At 40.7% G+C, this 14,581-nt stretch overlaps 1 long non-coding RNA gene across 5 annotated transcripts in view; it reads right to left on the bottom strand.

Annotated features, from left to right (window-relative positions):
* Positions 1–14,581, bottom strand: part of LOC109266804 (uncharacterized) — a 240,897-nt gene that overhangs the window by 160,378 nt on the left and 65,938 nt on the right. For 4 of the 5 annotated variants that reach the window (XR_008419473.1, XR_008419467.1, XR_008419468.1 and 1 more), the window contains 2 exons: positions 13,131–13,256; positions 1,384–1,558 (listed from right to left, as the gene is read on the bottom strand). This is a non-coding gene — a long non-coding RNA (uncharacterized LOC109266804). Of the gene's footprint in view, positions 1–1,383; positions 1,559–13,130; positions 13,281–14,581 lie in introns of all 5 variants that reach the window. The other variant, XR_008419470.1, reaches the window with a different exon arrangement.

Raw genomic sequence — 14,581 nt, 5'->3', positions numbered from 1 at the left:
AGTATATGAAAGGAAGCCCAGAGACAGGGAAAGCACAGCACGGAGGCTGAATGATATAATCAAGCATTTTGGTTTTTTCCATCTCTCCATTCAGCCATCCTCAACACTGACTTCATTCTAAACCTGCTCCTCCTTGCGATTGTAAAATGGATGCCATTAGCAATGGGGGGCTCTGTGCTTCTGCCATCATCTATCCAGAAAGAGAGGGAAAACCCACTTCCTTGAGCATGGAACCTAAGTCCTTTCACTTAGCTGATTATACTCAGAAGTCACTCCTGAATCACCGGCCATGGGGAGAATGCCATGCGTTTATTAATTTAGATTAATCAAGATCTACCATTGAAACTGAAAATGGTGTCAACTTTCCCTGGGTTTCATGGTGGTGGAGAATATGGATGCTAGAAAATAATCACATGTGAGGAAGAAGCTGGGGAATGGATGCAGAGTCCACTGCCCTCCACCATTACAAACTGGGCACCTTTGCTTTTGAACAAGTGACCACAGCTCGGATACCCTGTCTGTTGGAGCAGACAAGCCTCAGGTCAATCCCTCATCGGTTATCCATCCGGCAACAACAACAACCAAGTGGTAACTCTGATCACCCAACTTGGTAAGTTTAATTGTATGGACGTCATTGTGTGTCTAAACAGTCCACACACTGGACATAAGCAATCCTAGATACAACAGAAGTTTATGAAACTAGTCTTCATACTCACATAAATAACAAAAAGATACTGTCTCAGCCAAGATCTTTTCTCTTTTTTCCTTCACAGAATAACGTTGAGGATCAATTTCTCCAGCTTAACATCACCAGCCTTGGCAGCAGCTCATATTTGGAATATAAATGATGTCATCTGGTTGGCCTTTTCCCATCACAAACAGTAAATCTCCGAATCTGGAGCGATCTTTTATTTGGTTACACATATTGTACAGCATCAAGGGGTTAGAACACATGTGCTGGAGATTATTAAAATCATCTGGAGGAGGATGGCTTAGTATTGGAAAGCCCAGAACTTACGACCCTTTCACGCCTGGAATCTCCATCAACTCTACTTTTGCTCCTGCCTTTTCAAAGCAACAATTATGGCCGATTGGCTCGTAATCCTTTGTGGACTGAAGTGTTTCTGGTGCACCATGTTTCTTCTCCAGAATAAGATATCCCTAACATAGTGAATGTAGAACACAGAGGCCAGGATGAGGAGTCAGGAAGCCAGCCTCAGCTCAGCAATGTTTACATGCTCTTTGCATATTTCTCATCTATAAAATGGAGATGATAATAACCAGCCTCATAGGACTGTTTGAGAGGAATAGTAAAAAAATTATGAGATCTTTGTTCATCACTTTATAATTTGCTAAAATCTTTCACATTAGCATTAGACTTACCTTGTACAGGGAAGCCACTCAAATGCTTGTCGGACAACATGGAGGTTGGTGGTAATATGGCTTGATGGATTCTGAGTCAAATTGGCTCACATTTCTGAACGTGGTTTTCCTCGTTACATGCATTCAATAATGCATTGAATTATAATATGCGTTCAATTTTAGCTTCTTTTTAGGGCTGTTGGAGGAATAAAGGAAATAATACACATGAAGCATCATTGGGTCAGGCACATCATCATGGTCAAGAAATAGAGGCTCCCTTTTCTCCACTATCTTCCTCTTCCAGAGTCTCATGAACTGGTAATAATACTGACATCCCACAGAACTGGTAATAATACTGACATTCTAGCTATGGAAGGACACAGCCCTGAAGGAGAGAGAGCAGCAAGTCCAGGCTCTGGTCTTAGCTTTCCAACTTCCTAGTTGTTTGAACTACAGTTGTGTAAATTTTCTGAGTCTCTGTTCCCTCGTCTGAAAATTGAAGGAGATGGTCTAGATCTGTAGTTCTCACATTTTTGAAATCCAGAGATCAAACAACCACACAAAACACCCACAGACCAGGAGCCTAACATAGCACGGTCAACTCTGTTATTTGATGAATAAGCATTTTTCAGGTTAACAGCTACTTACCCTTACAATCATCTCAGACAAAAGGGTAAAGGACACCAGAAGAGAAGGAAGAGCAAGACATCAGAACACAAGACATCACTTTAAATGGGATGAGTTAATTTTAGGAAAAGAATGCTGCATTGTCCTATTTTCCTTATTTTTTTTCTTATCATTCCACAGACTGGTGAAAATTTGTCAGGACCAACATGGGTCTTCAGAGTCATGTATGGAAGCCAGAAGATTGTATGACCTGGAAGGTGTCCTCTACTAGGAAACCTCTGTGATTCTATCATGATTCTATCATGGCGAGAGGTGATGGTGCTAAAACAACAATTTATTTAGGGAAAATTGATAAAACAGTGAGTCAGTCCAGAGAAGAAATCAATCCAATAACTGATTTTGCTGAACTGAACGTTTCTGGGCCTAAATAGGGAATTTAATTTATTCAAAACAGTCTAAGATATCATATACATTTTGACACACACAGGCATGCCCCACAAGTCCTCAAGACACTTCCTTGTCCCTCATGTTAATCCTTCTGATTCAGCCTTCACTCTTCACTGACTGTAAAATGACCATTATCACACTTACAGTTACATCAAAATGTGAGAGAGATGTGAGCAGACCAAATCCATCCAAAATATTCCTAACGCAGGCACCACATGTTCACCCTGAGGTCAGCTTGTCGAACACCTGCCATTCTCTAATCTCAAGCCAGAAAAATGATCTTTGAGCTCCACTGTGGTGCTTTCAAAGTCCCCGCGTGAATACCACATATTTTCTTACTAAGATTCTAAATAGAGACTCCCTGATTCAGAGTTAGCACTCATTTTTAATGAGATTGGTTATCTGGTTTTGACAAAATTGGAAATAGGCAAGCAGAATAGAGGTAGGAGAAGCTATTAAGACAGATCAGTGGTTGAGGCTATGCGTCCACTCCCAGAAGGAAAAAAATCCAAAACAAACACACAGAATGGTAGTGCTACTTAGAACAACAGCAGGTGTTTATAACTTTGATTTTAAGTCATCAAGAAAACTCTAATCTATATTCTACAATCTTTTAAAAGAGGTGAATGGTTATAGATTTTAACCAAACTGGTTGGAATAGATGCTCAAAGGGGCACATCTCAGCTATCAAGAAATTCACCCAAAGTAGGTAGATGCTAATTCTCCTACGATCCGACATAAATGAAGTAGAACAGTAATAGGAACAACTGGCTGTCTTGGTGTAGTTTGCCTCTTATGAAGTTATCTTTATATTCCTTTTTACATTTAATATTCATATCAACCTTGTGAGGGACAAATTACTATTATCCATTCATCTCTCCAAATGAGGAGACTGAAACTCAGCGTGGTTTAGTAGCTTGCCCAGGATAGCAGAGTTAGTAAGGGGCAGGGCACACAAACCCAAGGCTTCTGACTTTAACCCCAATGTTTTTCCCACTCTATGCTCCTCTCTCATCCTTATAAATAGCTATAAGACTAAGAGGTTCAAAGGAACTTCCTTCTGGTTCTCAGGACCATTATAAATGCCACTTGCCCTGGGAAGGAAAATAAAGTCCATGCTCTTTGCTGGCCTATGTGCTAAGTCATTGGCGCCCAGAAATAACCTCCTGGAGACTACGGGCCTTGTATTTACCACAAAGCAGTGGGTAAATAACTAGTTGGTGTTTTAGTGTTTTGTGGTCACTTAATCTGTTGTGTTCCTTCCCAAGACTCTGAAGGTTTCCTTTTTCAGTTAATTTTTATTTACGTTTCTGAGGTCTGCGTTGTTTGGGGTTTGGTTCATTGGATGTTTTTCTTGGAGTGTGCTGCCATTGGCTTCAGGAGGTTTCTGCTCTGCTATTTCATGGAATTTTCCCCGAGTGTGGATTGCTATGTATTTCTTCAGGGCAGTGAGCCAGGGCAGCGTTGGTATGCAATCTGTTCCTCTGGCCAAAGGACTTCTTGTCACCCATCCACATGGCTTGATTGTATTTCTCCACTGACAATTTCCCTCTTGTATGTTAATGTGCAGCAACCTTGGAGTTCAGCCATCTTGTATGTTGTATGTTATTGGCTCTGGATAAGACGAGCCCCGTTGCTTCTGATAGAGGTTGTGTCAACTGATTCTACTAATTTGTTCTATCAGCCCAGGGTTGGGGAAGGAGATACACAGCAAATATTATGGGAAGAGTGGAGAAGGCTCATAGGGTTAATGTTACAGACTAAGCGAGTGTGTGATTGAAAATGTCCAGCTCTCCACACAGCTCTATGCCCCAGTAGGAGACAGAGCCAGGAATGCCAGGTGCCTCTCAAGCACCACACGCTCCCATGACCCTCAGCAAGCCTTTCTTCCTCTGTTTTTGACAAGACCATAAATGATGTGCCAGAGAAAAATAAGAATTTGTTCCATATCAGAAAGTTTTGTTCTTTAGATGTTTTCTTTGTGGGTAGAAAAAAAAAAAAAAAGAAAGGTCAAGTAGTGTTTGGTCATTAAAATGGCATGTTTCTCTCAAAGCTTTCAGGACAATTAAGATGCAAAACACACATCGAAGCAGAAAGTTGCCCTGGACAAATCCTTTCTTTGGCTCTTTCATTTATTGTACTTCATTTCATTGTTTGGTTTATGTGTTCTATACTGCTACTCTTTCCACAACGAATTTGGGATAGCTTACAAAAATATGTCAATACAAAATAAAATATTTCTAAATCATTGAAGAGGCAGGGCAAATGGATAATTTTAAAGATGTGCGTACAATTCCTGTTTAGAATTTCTTAACAGATACCCTTGTAAAATTGTTGAAAGCTATTCACACAATTGACTCCAAAGGCCTACTGTTTATCACTTAAAATGAGCTGTGGCTCTCTAATCTACAGTGTGAACTGGGTACATTTAAGAATCTGCACCCATTGTATATATAAACCACATCTTCTTTATCCATTCATCAGATGATGGACATTTAGGCTCTTTCCATACAATGGAATACTACTTGGCAATGAGAAAGAATGAAACCATGCCATTTAAAGCAACGTGGATGGAACTGGAAGGTATTATGTTAACTGAAATAAGTCAGTCAGAGAAAGACACATACCATATGTTTTCACTCATATGTGGATCTTGAGAAACTTAACAGAAGACCATGGGGGAAGAGAAGGGGGAAAAAAGTTACAAACAGAGGGAGGGAGGCAAACCATAAGAGACTCTTAACTACACAGAACAAACTGAGGGCTGATGGGAGGTGGGGGAGAGGGGAAAGTGGGGGATGGGCATTGAGGAGGGCACTTGTTGGGACGAGCACTGGGTGTTGTATGGAAGCCAATCTGACAATAAATTATATTAAAAAAATAATACAAATTTAAAACAAATTTTTAAAGAATCTGTACCCAACTTAATTTTAATTTGGAGGTAGAGGAGACCAACTTCAATCCCCATGCTGACTTAGATATTCTAGCACACCTCTGAAAGCCAACAGCGTTCTTATTTGCAAGTAGATAAAAGGGGAACTAACATTTACTAGTTCTATAATACATATTAAGCATTGTATAAGTATACTTGACATTTAATAACTCATTGAGTTCTCCCAACCACTCTACGAGAGAGGAATTACCTCCATTGGACAGATGACAGAACCAGATAAATAACTTGCCCAAGTTCACCCAACTAGCAGAGACAAAATCAAGATCAATGCAGGAACATTTGACCTCAAAGCCAACATTCTTCCTATTTCATTAAACTATCTGCCTGAGAGACAAGTAAAAAATTGTGGAATACGCTTCCTCCAAGTTAGTGAGTATTAAGTTCTCAAAGGTAGTCCATTCAAAGGTTGCCCCCAAGCTGTAGGCTGAACAGGACATAACTGTAAGTTAAAAGAAAATCAGTGTCTGGTGGTTACGGTCAGCAAAAAGTTATCTGTGGCTACTGGTACTCCTATATAAATGTCCTCCAACCAGCCCAGAAAAAATGTATCCCAAATTCCTTGAAATTAGAAGTCATAACAAAACAGGAGGAGTAAGAAGTTATAGTCTGGATACAGAGGAAGCAAGGAAGCAATCCTACTAAATGGGGACAGAATGAACATTGGTGTTTCTTGGGTTGGCAAAGTCACTTTCAAGAGCTGCAAAAGAGACAAGAAAAATAACCCTGATATTTGTAATAACAGCTGCCACAATGGGTGTCTACTAGGTGCTAGGCATACTCTATGCTTCATTGTTAATCTTCATAATGGGTCTCTCCTTTTTCAAATGAAAAAACAGAGGCTCAGAGAAGTTTCATAGGTGGCTGTGCAAGCCCACTAATAAGGTTCAGAGCCAAGGTCTCAATCATGAGCTTGGCTAACTCTGAAATCAGTACTCTTTACTGTTTTGCTGCTGCTCCTGTGCTACCCAGGCCAACCTGGGGCAAAGCTAAGGCAAACGGGGCAACACTGATGCCCAAGATCAAATTATGAAGGAACAGCAGCATCTACTTCTGGAGTCTTGTAGGCATCAGAGAGATGTCTGCAACAGCAGTACTCTGGGGAAGACATGACCTCCAGCCCACTGTCAAGACAGGGGAAGAGGCTTGAAAGGAGAGAACTGGGACCTTTGAAATTCTCGTGAAGGAAAGGGTAGGTGCTTCCTACTCTCTCAATTTAGTGGCTCTTTCATAAGCTGGTGAAACCTGGGAACACGAATAATTTAAAACTATCTATAATATAAAGGAAAAAATTACAATTAAAAGTAAGTCTCTCTTTCCATTAGTCTGCTTTGGCTGCTATAACAAGATACCACAGATCGGGTGGCCTAAACAACAGAAATCTATTTTCTCACAGTCTTGGAAGATAGAAGTCCAATATCAAGGTTCCTGCCAATTCGGTTTCTGGTGAGAACTCTCCCCCTGGCTTCTAGATAGCCGCCTTCTCATTATGCCCTCACAGAGCCTTTTCTCGGTGCCTGGGCGGAGTGAGAGAGTTCTCTGATGTCTCTTCTTAAAAGGACCCTAATCCTATTGGATAAGGATCTTATCTTTATGAGCTCATTTAACCTTCATTTCTTCTTTGGAGGTCCCATTTCTAAATATAGCCACTTTGGGGGTTAGGACTTCAACATAATAACTTTGGGGGTACACAAGCATTCATTCCATAATATTCTTCCACTCCAGACCATTCAGCACGTTCCCCTCTCCAAAGGCAATTACTGTTACTGATTTCTGAGTATTCTGCCAAAGACATTCCATGCATACCATGTGTTTATACAGATGAACGGACACTCTATGCTGTGCTCTACATCATCCTTTGGTCTCCTGTAAGTAGAAAGGGGAGACTGTCCCATGTCTGCACATATATCTTTCTTCTTCATTCTTTCTCATGATCACATAGTATTCCATTTAAATTCCCATAATTAAATGTAATCAATCCCATACTTAAACATACTAAATTTACACTTAGTCTTTGGCTGTTACAAACAATACTTTAGTAAAACATCCTTACTCAAATATATTTGTAATTGTGCTACTTTGCACCCACAGGATGAAATCCCAGCTGACATATAGGATCCAGTGGAGCTGGTTGGGGGCTGCACAATTCTCCATGTCATCTCCAGCCACTCACTTCCTCCTGCAGACTATAGGAGAATTATCATACCTCTAAGCCTTTGCAGGTGTTATCCTGTCTGCCCTGCCATACTTGTCTTCTTTGGCAAGCTTCTACTGATTCTACAATCTCTCAAATGTTCCTTCTTCTGCAAAGACTTCACTTCTTTCTCCTACACAGTCTTAGGGACTCTGTCTTCAATGAAACTATTGAGGTTATGTACATCTACATCATTATTACTGTAATTTTGTATGCTTCTCTAACTTCCCATTGGATAGTGATAAAAATATGGAAAAAATTAGTTCTCACTTTTTATTTCCAATGAGCTCACTGAATCTTCGAAACAACTCTTTGAAGTAGGTATTCTTAATATTCTTACTTTACAGATGAGAAAAATGAGGCATAAAGGTATAACACAACTTGCTCAAAGAGAAAGTAAATGTCAGAGCAGGGACTTGTACCCAAACATGGTGGTTCCAGAATCTATTATATAAAAATCCTCACCAGACATGTCCAACCCCCCTGGTCCCCTCTTAGTCTTATTACAAGGGGGGGGGGGTTCTTGTTGTCTTTTTCTCTCCCAGCCTCCCCATCTCTCCTCCCATTACAACTCCATTTCTTCCTTCCCACAAACTGTATTCACTCCCTCCTAATTGGTGAAGATTAATTCGGCCTTCTCCTGGCTCCAGTTTCAAAAACCTCCTCTTACAACCACCAGGGATCAGCACACAAAGGGTCCCTAGCTACCAGGGCCCACACACCATCATAGGGAGTGGAGGATCATGAATAATAATTACAACATTAATAGAACATCGGCATCAGGTGGGGCTCACCAGAAACCAGAATCTGAATTGAAGATTAGCATACAGGACTCTATTCAGGAGACTTAGGATGACACCTGTGGAAGGGGAGGGGAGGGACACAGGGTTGGGCAGAGTGAGAAACTGAGCTCTAATACAGTCCAACAAAGACATCAGCTGACCCCATGAGGAGTACTGGAGCTGAGATGGCCTTTCAGAAATGTACCAAGTTGAGATGAGGTAGCCAGGCTATTGATCAGTCATTGGAAGCAGGCTGCCCGTTAAGAGGTGTTGTGACATTGGGCAAAGCAGTTTTCTTTTTTCACCAAGACTGACACTGAGGGCTGTCTTCAGCAGCACTCCCTGCAGTAACAAGTGTATTCCTGAAGGGGGGTCAGTATGGTACATCAGAGCATCCACTCAATGTCCCATCCTTTAAATGCCTAACATCACATTATTCTAAGCAGTAATTTCATTTTCCAGATGGGATAATCAAGGCTTAGCAGGGCAAAGTTAATTGGTAGAGATCACATAGACAGTAGCAATGGAGCTGGTATAGGAACCCAAGACTGGCTGAGTGCAAAGCCCATGTTCCTTCTCTACATTAAGCTACCTCCCTCAGGCACATTATAAATTGTATGACAGCATGTATGTGGTAATCTTTTGAAGACCAGAAATATACACTCATAGAACTGAACTCCTTCCAGAACTGTGCTCTCCCATCATCCTCCAAACAAGCAATTCCCTCTGAGCCCACACACCCACTTGCTCTCATTTTCCACATGTTTACTTGGATGTAGTCACCAATTACATACTAGGCAGATGTCATCTGGAAAAGAAGCCATGGTCATTATCAAAGAAAAGTGAGAAATGCTTTCAAATTATACTTGATGTCTAGTCCACATTTGAGGCTAGCTTACCTTTTAAAATAAAAAAATACTAGCAATGTTTCCCAAATGTGGTCTATGGACCCTGGGAATACCCAAGATTCTTTCAGGGGGTCTCTGAGGTAAAAACTATTTTCATAATAATAGAAAGAAGTATTGCTTCTTTTACTGTGTTGACATTTGTGCTGACACTGTGTTGACTGATGGCAAGAAGCCATCGTGAGTAAACAGCTGATGCTTTAGCACGAGTCAAGGCAGTGGCACCAAACTGTATTAATAGTTGTATTCTTTAACACCGTGCACTCACAGTTAAAAGATAAAAATAAAACTCAATTTCACTCAAACATGCTTTAAGAGGGAGCAATAAAAAATATTTGTATTACTTGTAAGAGAGACTGACACAAACTATGGCTATTTAGACATGGGCATATGTCATACATTTTCTTAAAATTGAATAAAAAGAGCCTGCCATTTCCAGAAAAACAACTCATGGCATTTGTTGCCAATGGTTAAACTCAAGCTTTCAAGCAAGAATTTAAATTTTGGAAAATGTGTATCTGCCATGATGAGCTTGACAACATTCTAATACTCACATTCTGATGAGATTGGTGGTGATAATAAGGAATGTGATTTTTTATATTGTATAATGAAATGAGTCAACATTCTGAAGATCTGCATAATTCAGTGAATTGATATTTTCCATATGACCAGTGCATGATGTTATAATGTTATGCGTGGGTAAAAAAAAAGAAAAAAAATCCACTCAAAGGAAAGGTAGACCAGTGGATTTCAGCGCAGTAGAATGTGAAAAGCTCACTGATATGGTTTCAGATTTCACATTGTAACTAACATTTAAGAAATTATCACTTGTCAAGTTTTGGTGTAGTATCAAAGAAGAACATCCACAATTGTCTGATAAGATTATTAAAATGACTCCTATACTTTACCTATCTGTGTGAGACCGGGTTCTCTGCACAGACTTTGACAAAACATTACACTGCACAGAATCTGACTTCAGAGCAGATGTGAGAATCCAGTCTTCTATTGAATAAGATATTAATGAAAAAAAGTTAGAGAGGGGAGAGTCAAACCATAAGAGGCTCTTAAAAACTGAGAATAAACTGAGGGTTGATGGGGAGTGGGAGGGAAGGGAGGGTGGGTGATGGGCATTGAGGAGGGCACCTGTTGGGATGAGCACTGGCTGTTGTATGGAAACCAATCTGACAATAAATTTCATATTAAAAAAAGATATTAATGAGATTTGAAAAATATAAAACAATGCCACCCTTTTGACTAATTATTTTTATTTTGTAAAATATAATTATTCTTCATTAAAATGTCATTTCTGTAAACATGAAATAGAATACTGTCATTTTAAAATAAATTAATAAATAGTCTCATAATTCCCCAGTTCTAATTTCTCTTTTTTAGATGTTTATTTTTGAGAGAGAGAGAGAGTGCACGCACAAGCAGGGGTGGGGCAGAGAGGAGGGAGACACAGAATCCGAAGCAGGCTCCAGGTTCTGAGCTGTCAGCATGGGCTCAAACTCATGAACTGTGAGATCATGACTTGAGGGGAAGTCAGACACTTAACTTACTGGGCCTTCCAGGCACCCCACTCAGTTCTAATGTCTAATCTCAATAAATACATCCCACATAAACAAAAGTTCTTGGGGTTCCTTGACAATTTTCTATAGTGTAATGGGTTCTTGAGACCAAAAATTTTGAGGACCACTACTCTAGGATCACTTAGCCAATACTTAGAGAGCAGAGGTAGGATTTTTTTTTCCCAAGTGAGTTATTAAAATATTGAATGAATAAATGGAGTATTTTTATCTTTTTAAATTTTTTCTCCTCCAGTTTTTATTTAAACTCCAGTTCGTTAACATACAGTGTTACATTAGTTTCAGGTGTACAATATAGTGATTCAACAATTTCGTACAACACCCGGTATTCATCACAACAAGTGCACTCCGTAATCCCCATCTCCTATCGTACCCATCCCCACCCACACATCCCCTCCAGGAACCTTCAGCTTTTTCTCTATAGGTAAGAGTTTCCTGGTTTGAGAGATGAGACAGAGAATGCATGTGCATGTGCACACTTGAGTAGTGGAAAGAGAGAGAATCTTAAGCAGGCTCCACACTCTGGGCAGAGCCAACATGGGGCTTAATCTCACGACCCTGGGATCATGACCTGAGCCAAAATCAAGTGTCCCGCACTCAAATGACTGAGCTACTCAGGCATCCCTGGAATAAGTATTTTTAAGTGGATGAATAAGAAAAGGTTAAGCGGATAAAGTATTTTCATAACTATATGAGGGGAGGCAGAATGTTGACTGAGACTGATTGTGTATATAAATCTAGAATACGAAAATATGAAAATGGGAAGACCCCTGGAGGTGAAGACACTTAATGTGATTTGTTCATTAGCTACCATATGACAGGCACTTTGTACATTTGCCCGCATAGTCTCACGATGGCTTAAAGAGCCAGGGATCCTCATTCCCTTTTCACACAGGAGGCGTTGATTCAGGAAAGTTACTGACAAAGAGGACATGTGGGGTAGGGGGATCCTACCCCAGACGTATGTGATTCCACAATCTTCCTGTCTGTTTCCCCATACTATGCTACTTCCCACCTGGTATCCATCCCCGCTCACTCCTTCTTTTTACAAAAGAGGTAAAGCTCCAAGAAGGCAAGTAAGCAGTAGAGGCCACTGAATGAATCAGTGGCAGAGCCAGATCCAGAAAGTACCTCTTGGTTCCTCTGGCTGGCACTCTTTCCACTGCCCCGTGCAGTGTCAGGCCAAGTTCTTCTGAAGAGGAAGATATTTTGCAGGATGAGTTACATGGTCCCCCAGCTCTGAGAACTAAGGGTTCTAAGACAAAAAGGAGAAATATGTGCTGGAAAATGAAGTTTGAACACACAAAGTGTGAGGTGAGGTGGCTGGGTCTTTTACAGCAGCTGAAAGGAAACTGAAAGAAAGGAAAAAGGCAGAAGTAAAATTTTTAGGCAGATGAAACCCTCTTGCTCTTTCTCTGGCTATAACTTCAGGAAACATGTGTTTATAAAGCACCTCCATGAGCTGGGCATTATGTTAGGTGGAACATATGCTGGATGCTGGAGTTTGGGCCCAGAGTCACAGATAATCCCATGGCTGGGGGTCTTGCAGTCTTACGGGGAACACCAATGGGAACAGTTCCAATATACTGGGAGTGATCAAGGTTTTGACAGGGAAAACGCTAGGTGTATGGGATATGGAAGAGAAACATGATCTTGCCAGGGCCTGATAACATGGCACCTGCTCCAAGTCTTAAAGGACTCAGAATTGCCTAGGAAGAAGGCATAAGGGATGTAATGCGTGTCACACACCCAAAGTGTGACATCTTGGAGAACTAGAAGTATTTCATTCTTCAGAGGGGGAATGGCCTCTTTCACATCTTGCAACAGCCACTCCCACCCTCCCTTCCATACTCGGTCATACTGAAATACCTTCAGTTCAGGTTTAGACATTTAAAATAACCATGGATCCATCATGACTCCCTTCTTGGACTTCTGGAGGTCTAGGGATCCCAGGATGAGGATCAGTGGGCCAGATACTGTGAGATTTTTCTGAGTTTGCACAAGGGAGATATCACTCCCTCCCCATACACGTCATGCAAGGCTTTTCACCCATGCCTGGCCCATAGTAGGAGGCCCATAAATATTGAATGAAGAAGTAAGAGTCTTTTTCACTTCTGCTTTTTTTCTTCTATTCTTTTTATTTCAGCTGCTGCCGAAAAATCAGTCACCCCACTCTACGCATGCTGAAACTTCCTTCCGCCAAACAGACTTCTCTTGTCATTTGTCCCCGGATCCCCAGTTCTCAAGCTGGGGTGGGAGGGGATGTACATAACTTACCTGCAAATTGGCTTCCTCTCCAGGGGATCTTGGTTCTTGGTGGATCATATTTTTACAACTCGACCTGATCACACCAGCAATTTCTTGAGGACAGGAAACTTGGCCTTTTCATCTCTGAATTTCCACCTAAGACCAAAGAACATTTGTTTACTGAAAAAAAGAAGAAAAAAGAAATAAAGGTTTTTGTCCTAATGAAGCCCTCTCGTTCTTTCTCTGCTGTAACTGCTACCCAGACGTTCCACTAAAACTGCAGTGACATCTTTTCTTTCCCACATGGACAAGTTTGTCATGATTCCTGTGTTTATATTTCCCAACCCACTCTGATTCAGGGGGAAAAATAAAGAGGACTCCACAGGAAAGCACAAAACCCGAGCACAACAAGCTGGGTGTGGGGAGATGCTGAGCATCTGAGTCAGCTCCCAGAGGCGAGCAGATGCTGGATCCCTCTCACCAAAGTCTTCCTCAATTTCCTTTCTTCCCTACTCCAGCCAGGATACATCCTGAGCTGCAGCAGCTGATGGAAACCGGGCATAGAAACCCATGGAAAAGTCCAGAGAGACAAGAGGAATCTCGAGCCAGGTCTTTCCAAAATCCAAAATGAAGGTGACTATGAAGGTCCTTCCAGCTGCCGCTAAAATGGAAAATTACAACCATTTCCTCCAACGTCTGGTTAAGTCTCTCCTGAAATCTTGCTTCATCAATAACCTCCAGTTTAAGGTACAACCTTTCCCTTCCTCCTGTGGCACATCATCATCAGTCTTATGCACCCAAATAACTTATAACCCTCATCAGTCTTATGCACCCAAAAGAAATCACATTTTTTTTTTGAAGACGAGGACCAACAAAAAAATAATGAAAAATTAAATCCTGCTCCTGAATCTTCCTTTGTCTTTTATCTATTTTTCTTTCTTTTCTTTCTTTCATCTAATTTTCTCAAGAACTTTTCTTTCTTTCTCTGGCTCCATTTTCTCATCCCTCATTCATTTTTTTTAAATTCAAGTTAGTGAACATACAGTGTAGTATTGGTTTCAGGAATAGAATTTAGTGATTCATCACTTACATATAATACTCAATGCTCATCCCAACAAGTGCCCTCCTTAATGACCATCACCCATTTAACCCATCCCTCCACCCACTTCCTCTCCAGCAACCCTCAGTTTGTTCTGGATTTAAGAGTATCTTATGGTTTGCCTCCCTCTCTGTTTTTATTTTATTTTTCCTTCCCTTCCCTGATGTTCATCTGTTGTGTTTCTTAAATTCCACATATGAGTGAAATCATATGATATTTGTCTTTCTCTGCCTGACTTATTTTGCTTAGCATAATACACTCTAACTCCATCCACTTTGTTGCAAATGACAAGATTTCATATTTTTTTGATTGCCAAGTAGTATTCCATTGTATATTATACCACACCTTCTTAATCTACTCATCAGTCAATGGACATTTGGAC

Source organism: Panthera pardus, unplaced genomic scaffold (genome assembly GCF_024362965.1).
Source record: "Panthera pardus isolate Hobbes unplaced genomic scaffold, ASM2436296v1 HiC_scaffold_11, whole genome shotgun sequence".
Taxonomy (NCBI): Eukaryota; Metazoa; Chordata; class Mammalia; order Carnivora; family Felidae; genus Panthera; species Panthera pardus.
Note: the sequence above shows the minus strand (reverse complement) of the source record. Positions and strands in the feature narration are given on the sequence as shown.